The sequence below is a fragment of the Macaca mulatta genome, chromosome 19, assembly GCF_049350105.2.
Source record: "Macaca mulatta isolate MMU2019108-1 chromosome 19, T2T-MMU8v2.0, whole genome shotgun sequence".
In the NCBI taxonomy this organism is placed as follows: Eukaryota; Metazoa; Chordata; class Mammalia; order Primates; family Cercopithecidae; genus Macaca; species Macaca mulatta.
In genome coordinates, this window is record NC_133424.1 from 60,114,028 (window position 1) to 60,128,627 (window position 14,600).

General features: G+C 50.8%; 1 protein-coding gene and 1 long non-coding RNA gene across 3 annotated transcripts in view; one reads left to right on the forward strand and one right to left on the reverse strand.

The window, feature by feature from the left end:
* Positions 1-14,600, forward strand: part of BICRA (BRD4 interacting chromatin remodeling complex associated protein) — a 97,955-nt gene that overhangs the window by 6,721 nt on the left and 76,634 nt on the right. The window lies entirely within an intron of this gene.
* LOC144337223 (uncharacterized) lies at positions 885-6,620 on the reverse strand. Its single transcript, XR_013410023.1, has 3 exons — positions 6,481-6,620; positions 2,891-3,105; positions 885-1,710 (listed from the first exon to the last, which is right to left on the reverse strand). It is a non-coding gene; the product is annotated as an uncharacterized LOC144337223 (long non-coding RNA).

Genomic DNA, 14,600 nt, shown 5'->3' on the forward strand with positions numbered 1-14,600 from the left:
TTCATCTCCCTGGGAGACCCTACCATGTAGGTCTTCTCCATCTTTTTCTTGGCTACATGGTATTCCTCTGTGGGCGAATCCTGGTTTACTGTAATGGACGTGGAGGTGTTTCCAAACGTTTCTGTGTGAAGTGTGGGAAGGCACATGTCCACACATGTTAAAGGGAAATAAGTATGCCTGTGGGATGGACTGCTGGAAGTGGGATTGCTAGATCAAGGGCCAGTGATTTGCCTTTTGGTAGCTCTTAGGGAGCACCTTTGATGTTGCATCTTTTTAATTTTTTTGAGACAGAATCTTGCTGTGTCACCCAGGCTGGTGTGCAGTGACGCCATCACTTTTCACTGCAGCATTATCCTTCCTGGGCTCCAGTGAGCCTCGCATCTCAGCCTCCCCAGTAGCTGGGACTACAGGTGCATGCCACCACACCCAGGGAGTTTTAGTATTTTTTGTGAAGACGAAGTCTCACTGTGTTGCCCAGGCTAGTCTCGAACTCCTGCTCAAGCACTCCTCCCGCCTTGGCCTCCCAAAGTGCTGGGATTACAGGTGTGAGCCACCGTGCCCGGTCCCTCATGCTGCACCTTGAAGAAAGTTGTTCTCTTTCTCTCCTGTTCAATGTGATCCCACCTGTTGCCCAGGGAGCGTCTCCAGGCTGCACGTGTCTTTGCTTTGGGTGACCTCCTTGTGTCTGATGACCTCCTTACCTCTTCCTCCTGCTTATGGCCCCCTGTGTCACGTGCTTGCCACCTGGTGTGGAGGTCAGGAGCGTGGGCTCTGGGCCCTGCCTGTTGGTTATAATCCCAGTTCTGCTGCTTGCTGGCTGAATGGCTGTGGACAGGGGGCTTGCTTGGGGCCTTGGTTTTCCCCTCTATTAAGTGGGTTCATCTCAGTACCTACTTGGTAAAGCTCTTGTGAGGGTCCCCAAACACCCATGAAGTGCCAAGGTAGCCTTGTCCGTCAGTGTTGGTGTCACCTGTCATTCTTAGGCAGTTTATTTCTCCTGGGGACTGTGACCCGCTTAATTGGCAGGCGTCGGATGGAATGCTGACTTCTCTGCTTAATTGCAGTGTGACCCTGGGCAAGCGATTTCTTTGCAAGTCCTCGGTTTCCTTGTCTATAAAATGGGCCCATGATGCCTCCCTCGTAGGGTCTGCTGTGAGGCTGAACTAAGCAATGTTCTGCCAAGCTGGGGAGGCAGTTGCTTTCAGGAACTAGCAAATGATGCTGTTGTTGTTTTCACTATGATTACTGTTCTCCCACGGGACTCAGACTGACTCCTCCGCTCTGAAAGGTCCCCATTGTCTTCCTGAAAGGCACGCGAGGAACAATGTTGGCATTCTAAACTGCATGGCAGCAGAGGGCACGCAGCAGGCTGCTCCGGCATGAGGCACACAGGGCTTCCCTGTACCGTGCCTCAGTTTCCCCGACTGGAAGAGTGGGCATGAGAGGAAACCCACCACCCACCTCAGGCACGCTTAGTGTTCAGCACAGTGCCTGCGGTATATAGCAAGTGCCCCAAATGTGAGTGACTGTGATTGGAATAATTATTATTAAGTAGCAGAGTCTCCCATAGGATTAGATACCCAAGTCACTATGGCCTTTCCCTCAAACTCTAGGCAATCAGTGTTGGCATTTTAAATGGAAGGCACAGGGCCAGCATTGGTGGCTCATGCCTGTAATCCCAGCTCTTTGGGAGGCCAGCCGGCGGATCACCTGAGGTCAGGAGTTCGAGACCAGCCTGGCCAACATGGTGAAGCCCTGTCTCTACTAAAAATACAAAAAATTAGCCAGACATGGTGGCACACACTTGTTACCCTAGCTACTCAGGAGGCTGAGGCATGAGAATCGCTTGAAACTGGGAGGCAGAGGTTGTGGTGAGCTGAGATCGCACCATTGCACTCCAGCCAGGGCGACAGAGCAAGACTCCGTCTCAAAAAAAAAAAAAAAAAAAAGGGAAGACATTGCCCAAATACCCATTGGGCCACAATTTCCTCTTCTGTAACAGAGCTTCCCCTGCTTTGGGTGTTGTGAAGCTTCAATGAGTGAAGACTTGGGAAGCTTTTTAGAATAGGACCTGGCTCTCAGGAATGTTCAATGAAGCTTCACTTCAATTCTTCTTATTTTTTATTTATTTAATTTTTTTTAATTTAATTTTTTTTTTTTTGAGACAAGAGTCTCTCTGTGCCCAGGCTGGAGGGCAGTGGCGTGATCTCGGCTCACTGCAACCTCCGCCTCCCGGGTTCAAGTGATTCTTATGTCTCAGCCTCCCAAATAGCTACAACTACAGATGTGGCCACAACACCCAGCTCATTTTGTTTTTTTTTGTAGAGATGGTGTTTGGCCATGTTGGCCAGGCTAGTCTTGAACTCCTGGACTCAAGCAATCCACCCGCCTCAGCTTCCCAAAGTGCTGGGATTACAAACGTGAGCCACCATACCCGGCCTATTATTTTTAAATATTTTATTTTATTTTATAGAGATAAGGTCTTGCTATATTATCCAGGCTGGTATCTAACTTCTGGGCTCAACAGTCCTCCCACTTTGGCCTCCCAAAGTCCTGGAATTGTAGGCATGAGCAACTGCACCTGGCTGTCTTTGCTCATTATTATTATTATTATTATTATTTTTGCCATCTAGACTCGGCTTGGCAGATTTATTTATTGTTATTTTAACATTTTTTATTTTTTGAGGCAGGCTCTCACTCTGTCACCCCAGACTGGAGTGTAGTGGTGCCATATCGTCTCACTGCAACTTCTGTCTCCCAGACTCCAGCAATTCTCGTGCCTCAGTCTCCTGAGTAGCTGGAATTACAGGCACATGCCACCATACACGGCTTATTGTTGTGTTTTTAGTCGAGAAGTGGTTTCACCGTGTTGGCCAGGCTGGTCTCGAACTCCTGAACTAAGGTGATCTGCCCGCCTAGGCCCACCAAAGTGCTGGGATTGCAAGCGTGAGCCATGTACCCAGCCTTTTTAACTTTTTGTTAAGGAAATTTTAAAACTGTCACTGAGAGTTGAGAGAATACCACAACCAACCCCTGTGTAACCATCACCAGCTTCTGCAAGAATTTTCTGCTGATCTGATCTTTTTTTGACCATTACCCCCTTTCCTACCGTGAACATACGTTTTTTTCTTTTTTGCCAAGGTATTTTAAAGCAAATTCCAGATATCATATCATCTCCATTATATTATTATTGTTATTTACGGTGTTGTTATTTCTGGGATCCAGAATTTGTTTCAGCGCATCCGGAGTCTGTCCTGTTCTGTGAAGAAAGTGGCATTAGGACCATTTCATAGGTTGGGAAACTGAGGCAGCAGGGCTTTGATCAGGTTATCCTTTTTCTGTGATCCCCTCTTTGGGACTGTGGTGAATTCCCTGTCTTGGCCACACCAAGCCTCAAACCCTGTGGGCTGTTTCTGATTACACAGGTTTGGGGGTCACACCTGGGTGCATGCAGTGTGGGGTACAGGTTCTGTTACTCTGTGCAGAAATCGTCCTCAAAAAGGAAGAGTCGGAGTGGGGCTGGCAGCGGGGGGTGGACCCCTAGGATGACCCTGGAGGTGACGGGCAACTGGGTCAGCTGTGTGGGTAAAAGTCCTGTTTCTGCTCCTTCTAACCCTGTGACTTGGTGGCAAGCTATTTCCCTCCTTTAGGCCAGGTTAGAGAACCGGAAGTACAGGAGAAATAATAAATACTTCTTGGGATGACCTTATTGTTAAATAAGGTCTAGCGTGGAAAAGATGTTTTGCAAGTGCCTGGTTCAGAGTAAACGGTCACGGTTGTTAGTGCTGTTAGTTATTGCTTCTGTGTATACTCTTGAGGTTGGGGACAAAAATGCCCTTTCTAGGATTGCAGAGGGAGGGTTGATGCCTCTGGACCCCCCAGCCCAGCCCTGCTGCCTTCATTCCCTCGCTATGCCCACCCTGTCCCTCTACACTCTCTCTTTGAAGTGCTTGCCTGTTTAGGGGGCTGCCAACTTCTGTGTGGCCCCTGTCAGCCTCTTACGTCCTCCGTGTCCCAGCCTGGTAACCTAGGGAACGGAGTGAGCGGGAATATCTGTCTGAGGCTGTGAGACCTTTGCTAATGACCCTTGGGGTCCTTGAGGGAGCGCCTGGTGGCCTCTGCTGCTTGGAGGCAGTGGATGGCTCAGTGTCCAGGGATGCCTGCAGGTGAAGCTCCCCGGAGCCACCTTTCCAGAGGCTGGATGCCAACTCTTGTCCACTGTGTGAGGCTGGGCGGGCAGATGTCCACAGCCCCTGCCTCACAGGGTGGCTGTGACAGTTCGCCGGACTGTAACCTCTATCACCTGGCATGCATAGCATTTCGTTGACCTCCGACACTTGACACCCAGCCTGGGTGAGGGAGGTCTCCCTGGGAGAGGTCTTAGCTCACAGCTTAGCAAGCCCTTGCTATACTGGTGGAATTTCTCTGCCTAGAATGTGCGTGGTGACCTCCTACCTTTTTTTTTTTTTTTTTTGAGATGGAGTCTCGCTCTGTTGCCCAGGCTGGAGTGCAGTGGCGCTTCTCAGCTCACTGCAAGCTCCGCCTCCCGGGTTCACGCCATTCTCCTGCCTCAACCTCCCGAGTAGCTGGGACTACAGGTGCCCGCCACCATGCCTGGCTAATTTTTTTTGTATTTTCAGTAGAGACGGGGTTTCACTGTGTTAGCCAGGATGGTCTCGATCTCCTGACCTCGTGATCCGCCCGCCTCGGCCTCCCAAAGTGCTGGGATTACAGGCGTGAGCCACTACGCCCGGCCAACCTCCTACTTTTATGCGTATACTTACGCTTTTATGGACAGTGTGTATACATATATATGTGTGTGTATGTGTGTGTGTGTGTGTGTGTGTATATATATATTTTTCCCCTCCCAATCCTTTTTTTTTTTCTTTTTTTGAGACGGAGTCTCACTGTCTCGCTCTGTCGCCCAGGCTGGAGTGCAGTGGCGCTATCTCAGCTCATTGCAACCTCCGCCTCCTGGGTTCAAGACATTCTCCCTGCCTCAGCCTTCCAAGTAGCTGGGATTATAGGTGCCCGCCACCACGCCCGGTTAATTTTTGTATTTTTAGTAGAGACGAGGTTTCGCCATGTTGGCCAGGCTGATCTCGAACTCCTGACTTCAGGTGATCTGCCTGCCTCGGCCTCCCAAAGTGCTGGGATTACAGGTATGAGCCCCTGCTCCCGGCCTCTCCCAGTCCTTTTTCATTGAAGTGTAATTCGTATACAGTAAAATCCACAGAGGGGCCAGGCACGGTGGCTCACACCTGTAATCCCAGCACTTTTGGGGAGGGCGAGGTGGGAGGATCACTTGAGGCCAGGAGTCCGAGATCAGCCTTGGTAACACAATAAGGCCCTATCTCTCCAAAAAACAAATAAAAACCTTAGCCAGTTGTGGTGGCCCCTGCCTGGAGCTAATCTGGAGGCTAAGGTGGGAGAATTGCTTGAGCCCAGGAGGCTGAGGCTGCGGAGAGCCCTTCATTAAAATGCACGTAGCTTAAGCATGCCTGTCCGTGAGTCCTAACCCCTATCAAGATACAGCACATTCTCGGCAATGCCAGAGAGTTGCCCTGTGCTCCTTCCTTGTTAGTACCTGCTCCCAGAAGCAGTCACTGACTTGCCTTGCCATTGTGGGTCAGACTTGCCTCCTCTAGAATTTCACAGAGGTGGAGACCTGCCCTGTGGAGTCGTTTGGGTTGAGCATCTTCGACTCAGCATCATCCTTTTGAGATGCAGGCAGGCATGTTGGTGTGTGTGTCGGGAGGAGCTTCCTTTAAGAGATTCTTTCCTGTGAGTATTTCTTCAAGCCTGGCTTTCTCACGAGGCTCCAAACTGCAGAAGATGAGAAGAGAGGGCTGTGTTTCCTGTGTTCTCAGCTCCTGGTATGCAGTAGGTGCTCTGTAGACGCTTGTTGAATGAATGGATGGGTGGATGACAGGCATGTCCCAGGGATGGAAAAAGGGGAGCAGAGACCCTGTCTTTGGAGTTCCTGGATGTTTCTCAAAAAGTGTCCCACTGGCTAGGGCGCAGTGACTCACACCTCTAATCCCAGCACTTTGGGAGGTCAGAGTGGGTAGATCACCTGAGGTCAGGAGTTTGTGACCTGCTTGGGCAACATGATGAAACGTCATCTCTACAAAAAAATACAAAAAGTTGCTGAGCATGGCAGTACACGCCTCAGTCCCAGCTACTCGGGTGGCTGAGAGGTAGGAGGATCACTTGAGCCCAGAATGTCGAGGCTCCAGTTAGCTGTGATCGTACCACTGCACTTTAGCTTGGCCAAAAGAACAAGACTCTGTCTCAAAAAAAAAAAAAAAGGGCCAGGCGCGGTGGCTCATGCCTGTAATCCCAGCACTTTGGGAGGCTGAGGCGGGCAGATCACGAGGTCAGCAGATCTAGACCATCCTGGCTAACAAGGCAAAACCCCATCTCTAATAAAAATAAGAAAATTAGCCGGGCGAGGTGGCAGACGCCTGTAGTCCCAGCTACTCTGGAGGCTGAGGCAGGAGAATGGCGTGAACCCGGGAGGCAGAGCTTGCAGTGACCCGAGATTGCACCACTGCACTCCAGCCTGGGCGACAGAGCAAGACTCTGTCTCGAAAAAAAAAAGAAAAAGAAAAAAAAAACCCAGGCCGGGCACGGTGGCTCAAGCCTGTAATCCCAGCACTTTGGGAGGCCGAGACGGGCGGATCACGAGGTCAGGAGATCGAGACCATCCTGGCTAACACGGTGAAACCCCGTCTCTACTAAAAAATACAAAAAACTAGCCGGGCGAGGTGGCGGGCGTCTGTAGTCCCAGCTACTCGGGAGGCTGAGGCAGGAGAATGGCGTGAACCCGGGAGGCGGAGCTTGCAGTGAGCTGAGATCCGGCCACTGCACTCCAGCCTGGGCGGCAGAGCGAGACTCCGTCTCAAAAACAAAACAAAACAAAACAAAACAAAACAAAAAAAAAAACAAAAAAAACCCTACCTGCTTCCAAATGACCAGAGATGCTTGTGAAAAATGACCATCCCTGGGCCTCACACAGACCAAACTCCTGGGAATCCCGATGGGTGGAGTCCAGGAAACAGCATTTTCATCAAGCCCCATCTCTGAGCAGTTCCTTTGTACAGGTAGTCCAGCCCTAAGTCCTAGGTCTCTTCCGGCAGCAGCAAAGCTCCCCAGCAGGCCGGTTACCCTGTCAAGGCGGCCATGGGTCTTGGAGCCCCACTGGACCTCTGTCTACGGTCCTTGCTTGTCCTGACCCCGGCTGCCTCCCCAGTGCCTCCGTGTGAGCCTGGAGTCCTGTCCTCACTCCGTAAGTGCTGTTCAAAGAGGGAATGAATGGGAACCTGGGAGGCAGGTCAGGCTTGTCGACCTCCCCACTGCTCAGCGGGGAAACTGAGGCTCCATGAGTTCAGGTGTTTTTCCTGCAGTTCACCTGGGAGTGGAAGCCAGACATAAGGTATTTCCTTGGCTAAGCAGCCATCAGTTATAAGAGGGCATCTTCCTCTTCAGAGACAAAAGTGTGAAAAACGCGCATCTTGGAGTTGATAAAACCCAGGAAGAGTCCTCTCCCACCCGGCAGTTTGCCTGCTGTCTCAAGGCTGTGTTGTGCAGGGTTGCCTTTTTCTGTCAAATTTCTGTCTCTTTAGCCAAAGGAACAAAATCCCCTGATATCTGCCCAGTGCTTTGTACCTTCTCAAGCATGTCCCCTTCCGTGGTCCTGCTTTTGTATTTAAAATTTTTTAGCCTTTTTTTTTTTTTTTTTTAATTTGAGATGGAATTTTGGTCTCGTTGCCCAGGCTGGAGTGCAATGGCGCTATCTCGGCTCACTGCAACCTCCACCTCCCGGGTTCAAGCAATTCTCCTGCCTCAGCCTCCTGAGTAGCCGGGATTACAGGCACATGCCACCACACCCGGCTAATTTTTGTATTTTTAGTAGAGATGGGGTTTCACCATGTCAGGCTGATCTTGAACTCCTGACCTCAGGTGATCACTGGCGTCCACCTCCCAAAGTGCTGGAATTACAGGCATGAGCCACTGCGCCGGCCTGAATTGAGAGACTTATTTAACTCAGTTTCTTTCTATTTTCGAGATAGAGCCTTGCTCTGTCGTCCAGGCGGGAGTGCAGTGGTGCGATCTTGGCTCACTGCAACATCCACCTCCCAGGTTCAAGCGATTCTCCTGCCTCGGCCTCCCGAGTAGCTCGTGTTACAGGTGCGCACCACCACACCCAGCTAATTTTTGTACTTTTTTTTTCTTTTTTGAGATGAAGTCTCACTCTGTTGCCTAAGCTAGAGTGCAGTGGTGCAGTCTCGGCCCATTGCAACCTCTGCCTCCTGGGTTCAAGCAGTTCTCCTGCCTCAGCCTCCCGAGTAGCTGGGACTACAGGCCTGCACCACCATGCCCAGCTAATTTTTGTATTTTTAATAGAGACGGGATTTCACTATGTTGGCCAGGCTGATCTCGAACTCCTGACCTCGTGATCTGCCCACCACAGCCTCCCAAAGTGCTGGAATTACAGGTGTGAGCCACCACACCTGGCCATACTTTTTTAGTAGAGATGGGGTTTCGCCATATTGGCCAGGCTAGTCTTGAACTCCTGACCTCAGGTGATCCTCCCGCCTTAGCCTCCCAAAGTGCTGGGATTACAGGCATGAGCCACTGCGCCCAACTGTAACTTGGTTTCTAACAAAAGTCTGCTTAAAAATATGTGTGAGTGGGCTGGGCGCCATGGCTCACGCCTGTAATCCTAGCACTTTGGGAGGCCAAGACGGGTGGATCAAAGGTCAGGAGTTCAAGACCAGCCTGGCCAACATGGTGAAACCCCATCTCTACTAAAAATGCAAAAATTAGCTGGGTGTGGTGGCGAGCACCTGTAATCCTAGCTACTTGGGAGGCTGAGGTAGAGAATTGTTTGAACCCGGGAGGCGGAGGTTGCAATGAACCGAAATAGTGCCACCGTACTCTAGCCTGGGCGATAGAATGAGACTCCGTTTCCAAAAAAAAAAGAAGTGTGAGTGTGTGTGTGTATACTCTCATACATTAGACATTACATAATACATAATAGAAATATAAAACTATACATTATAATATATGAAAATATATACTCCTATTTATTATAAAATTCCCTTTTATTTTCATTCCCCTCCCCATCAGCAACCTCCTGTGCTGGAGTGAATTGCTTGCTTTGTGCGGTGGATTTTTGCTTTACAGAAAGGATACTGCTTCTGTTTCTCCTGCTGCTTTTCCTCCCAGTGCTGTGTTTAGAGGGTCGCCTTGTTGGTTACCCGTCCGTCCAGTCTGCTGCTCAGTGAACTGCAGGTAGCACAGTTCACTTCAAATCCTCCCGAGGGTTAGACCCCCAGGTGTCCACCATCTCCCTGTCACAGAGGCACAGAGGTAAAATGACTTGCCCAAGGTCACACAGGGAGCTGCCGCCAGAGCTGGGATTTTCATCCTTCTGGTTAATTCAAACTCAACACTGAGGCTTCCTACCGCCTGGACTGTGGCCCATGTTCTCGCCTCCAGCACAAATAACCAGTGCTGTGCCTTCAGGGACTGGGGAGGGCGATGAGGCAGGAACACACCCATTCCCCTGCAAAGCCAGATCAGTATCTGAGGATTGCCAGCTGAGCCTGGGGAGGTCAGGCAGGGAGACATCAGGGTAGGCTTCCTGGAGGAGGGAGTTTCTGGGGCAGGTTTTGGGGTTTAGGGTGGGGTAAGAAAAACAGGGAATCTAGCATGATCCAAGGTCATTGCCCTGAGCAGCTGGGTAGAAGGAAGTGTTCTTTCTTTCTTTCTTTCTTTTTTGAGATGGTGTTTCGCTCTTGTTGCCCAGGCTGGAGTGCAATGGCGCGATCTCGGCTCACTGCAACCTCCACCTCCGGTGTTCAAGCGATTCTCCTGCTTCAGCCTCCCAAGTAGCTGGGATTACAGGCATGCACCACCGCACCCGGCTACTTTTGTATTTTTAGTAGAGTAGGGGTTTCTCCATGTTGGCCAGGCTGGTCTTGAACTCCCGACCTCAGATGATCCGCCTGCCTCGGCCTCCCAAAGTGCTCACACTGCTGATTTTTAAAAAACAGTCTTGCCACCCCCTGTGACTCCCTCGTGCCCTCAGGTAAAACCCCTTGAGCTGCCCATACAAAATCTGCCTGATCTGGCCTGGCTTATCTCCCACCCTTTTCATCTTGTCTTTCACACACCAAGCTTGTTCCCGCCTCCCCGCCTCGGCCTGCACCATACTCTGCCCAGAGTCACCTTCCCCTGTTACAAGCATACCCCGGAGACAGGAGGCAGGTTAGGTTCTACACTGTGCAGTAAAGTGAGTATCACAACAGAGCGGGCCACACAAGTTTTTTGATTCCCCAGTGGATATAAAAGTTATGTTTATACGATAGTGCAATCTGTTAAGTGTACAGTAACATTATATCTTAAAAAAACAGTGTACATACCTTAATTAAAAATTGCTTTATTGGCTGGGCGCGGTGGCTCAAGCCTGTAATCCCAGCACTTTGGGAGGCCGAGACGGGCGGATCACAAAGTCAGGAGATCGAGACCATCCTGGCGAACACAGTGAAACCCCGTCTCTACTAAAAAAAAATACAAAAAACTAGCCGGGCGAGGTGGCGGGCGCCTGTAATCCCAGCTACTCGGGAGGCTGAGGCAGGAGAATGGTGTAAACCCGGGAGGCGGAGCTTGCAGTGAGCTGAGATCCGGCCACTGCACTCTAGCCTGGGCGACAGAGTGAGACTCCGTCTCAACAAAAAAAAAAAAAAAAAAAAAAAAAAAAAAATTGCTTTATTGCTAAAATATGCTGATACCGACATGAAGTGAGCACGTGACTGGGAAACTGATGCAGATAGACTCACTGGACAAAGGGTTGCCAGAAACCTTCAGTTTGTAAAAAAAAAACGCAGCATCTTTTAAGTGCAGTAAGGCAAAGCACAGTCAAACAAGGTATGCCTGTACCTCCCACCGCCACGCCCTCACTTTTTTTTTTTTTGGAGATAGGGTCTCATTCTGTCGCCCAGGCTAGAATGCAGTGGTGTGATCATACTCCCTCCTGTCTTGACCTCCCAGGCTCGAGCAATCCTCCAACCTCAGCTACCCGAGTAGTTGGGACTGCAGGTATGCGCTACCACACCTGGCTAATTTTATACATTTTTGTAGAGCTGAGATCTCACTATGTTGCCCAGACTGACCTTGAACTCCCCGGTTCAAATGATCCTCCTGACTTGGCCTCCCACAGTGCTGGGATTACAGACATGAGCCACTGCACCTGGCTTGTTTTTGTTTTGTTTTGTTTTGAGACAGAGTCTTACTCTGTTGCCCAGGCTGAAGTGCAGTGGCGTGATCTTGACTCACTGCAACCTCCACCTCCTGGGTTCAAGCAGTTCTCCCTAGCCTCCCGAGTAGCGGGGATTACAGGTGTGCCACCATGCCCGGCTAATTTTTGTATTTTTAGTAGAGACAGGGTTTCGGCATGTTGGCCAGGCTGGTCTCGAACTCCTGACCTCCAGTGATCTGCCCTCCTCAGCCTCCCAAAGTGTTGAGATTATAGGTGTGAGGTACTGACCTGGCCTTTTTTTTTTTTTTTTTTTTTTGAGATGGAGTATTGCTCTGTTGCCCAGGCTGGAGTGCAGTGGCGCGATCTCTGCTCACTGCAAGCTCCGTCGCCTCCCGGGTTCACACCATTCTCCTGCCTCAGCCTCCCGAGAAACTGGGACTACAGGCGCCCGCCACTACGCCCGGCTAATTTTTTTGTATTTTTAGTAGAGATGGGGTTTCACCATGTTCGCCAGGATGGTCTCGATCTCCTGACCTCGTGATCCGCCTGCCTCGGCCTCCCGAAGTGCTGGGATTACAGGCGTGAGCCACTGTGCCTGGCTTTTTTTTTTTAAGAGACAGGGTCTCACTCGTGCCCAGGCTGGATTACGGTGGCGCGATCATGGTTCACTGCAGCCTCCAACTCTCTTGGGTCCACATCTCGCAGGTCTCTGCTTAAATGCTCCCTCCTCGGGGAAGCCCTCTTTGACTCGCTCGTCCAATTTCCTTCACTTCACTCAGTTTATTTCCATGTTAGGTGATATCCCCAGGGTCTGACAAGGACTGACGAAAGCACTAACTGGTAACTTACTGAATGATTGAGAAGCCAGGTGACCTTTACACAGATGGTGAGGAGATTGGATTGGGCTTGGATTGGGTTTTTGAGTCTCTGAGCTGAGTTGGAAGCTTAGGAGAGAAAAGGAAAGAAGGTGAGGGAAGGTTCTAGAAGAGCCTGGAGGAGGTGGTACTGGGTTGGGCTCAGGAGTGAGGTTTGCTCATAGTTTGCGAAGAGGAGAGGGTATGAAGGCAGAGGGTGTGTGTACAGTTGGGAAGGTGTTCAGGAGGCCAGCACGGACGAGCTGAGAGACACAGGAGGAGAGGAAGGCCGTGGGGCTGTGTGGGGGCTGGGGGCACGGGGAGCTTGTAGTTAGGAAGAGCTCTGGCAGCTGCCCTGCTCGGCGTAGGGAGGCGCCTTTTGTTTCTTGGCCCCTGGGTCTTATCAGCAAATGGTGGTTCTTAATTTGGGGTAAGAGGGAGCTCCAGTCCTTTTAGGAATCTGCTCAGAGGCCACAGATTTTTCCCCAGAGAAACACACACTTGACTCTATATCCCAAAGTTTGGCAAAGGGTTTGAGGAGGGTGGGGGAGCCAGGTAAGAGCTGTCCACAGGGCCAGGGGCGGTGGCTCACGCCTGTAATCCCAGCACTTTGGGAGGCCGAAGTGGGCGGATCACGAGGTCAGGAGATCGAGACCATCCTGGCTAACACGGTGAAACCCCGTCTCTACTAAAAATACAAAAAATTAGCCAGGCGTGGTGGCGGGTGCCTGTAGTCCCAGCTACTCGGGAGGCTGAGGCAGGAGAATGGCGTGAACCCGGGAGGTGGAGCTTGCAGTGAGCCGAGATCATGCCACTGCACTCCAGCCTGGGCGACAGAGCAAGACTCTGTCTAAAAGAAAAAAAGAGCTGTTCATGGATGGTGGTGGCAGTAACCATGATAATAACAGCCAGCACTTACCTTGGCTTACCCCGGCCCAGGCTCTGGTCTTGGCCACTTACAAGCATCAACTCCTTCACTTACAGAAGGACTGGAGGAGGTAGGTGCAGGGCGCACCCCCATTTTACAGATAAGTAAACTGAGGCACGGAGCAATTAAGTGACTTTCCCAGACTCCCACCCCTGCTAAGTGGCTGAGCCCCCACTCTCTTCCCTGGATGGTCTGGTCCTGGAGCCTGTTTCTGTTTTGTTTTGTTGTGGAGACAGAGTGAGACTGTCTCCCAGGCTGGAGTGCAGCAGTGTGATCTTGGCTTCCTGCAGCCCTGACCTCTCGATTTCCCAGGCTTAAGTGACCTTCCTACCTCAGCCTCCCGAGTAGCTGGGACTACAGTCATGTGCCACCCTGCCCCGCTAATTTTTCGGATTTTTTTTTTTTTTTTAGAGACAGGGTCTTGCCATGTTGCCCAGGCTGGCCTTGCTCAGAGGATCTGCCTGCCTTGGTCTCCCAAAGTAGTGAGATTACAGGCATGAACTACCACACCCAGGTGCACCCTGTTCTTTTTTTTTTTTTTTTTTTGAGATGGAGTCTAGCTTGGTCATCTAGGCTGGAGTGCAATGGCGCAATTTTGGCTCACTGCAATCTCCACCTCCTGGATTCAAGCAATTCTCCGGCCTTAGCCTCTGGAGTAGCTGGGATTGTAGGCGCCCACCACCACGCCTGGCTACTTTTTGTATTTTTAGTAAAGACAGGGTTTCACCGTTGTCGGTCAGGCTGGTCTTGAACTCCTGTCCTCAAGTGATCCGCCCGTCTTGGCCTCCCAAAGTGCTGGGATTACAGGCATGAGCCACCGCGCTCGGTCCACCCTGGGTTTTTATTCATCAAGCCTCGCTGCCCCCTTGGCACAGGGGCCAAGACCACAGCTGGGAAGCTCCCTTCCCCTTGCCCCGAGAGCCAACCTGGACTGCTGCTGAGCTATTACAGGCTGAGGCACAGCCTCTCTTTCTCCTTTTACCCTCCCTGATATCTTCTTTAACATAATCATGGCCACCCCAGCTTCCTTCAGAGAGCAGTGTGTTCCTGAGCTAGAGAGGATGGGTGACTGCCTGGAGTCAGGACTTGGGGAGAATGGTGTAGGTCTGGAGCCAACTGTGGCGCTGGAACAAGGCCCCTACCTTTTTCAGCCTCAGTTTCCCTAATCAGCTAGAGAGGCCTACTGCCTCCTTGGAGGTTAAATAGATGACATTCACAGGTCAACGGAAATGCTGCATTTATGGCAGTAACTGACCTCGTAGGTGTTTCAGAATTCAGGCTGGTTCAGACCAGAGCACACTCAGGATGATATGGGACACCCCCAGCAAGGCAGGCAGCTCCCTGTCAACACATATGCTAGCACTTCTGCAAATAATATTTCTGCAGCAAATGTATCTGTGGCTGTTGATACTAAGAGGGAGATCTAAGGACATTGATACTAAGAGGATCTAAGGATAGTCATTGCAGTTCTGCTGTACCCCACAATGAGCCGGGAAAAAAGAAAAGGATGGCTTTAGAGATTTTTGAAGGTTGGAATTGCAGATTAGGG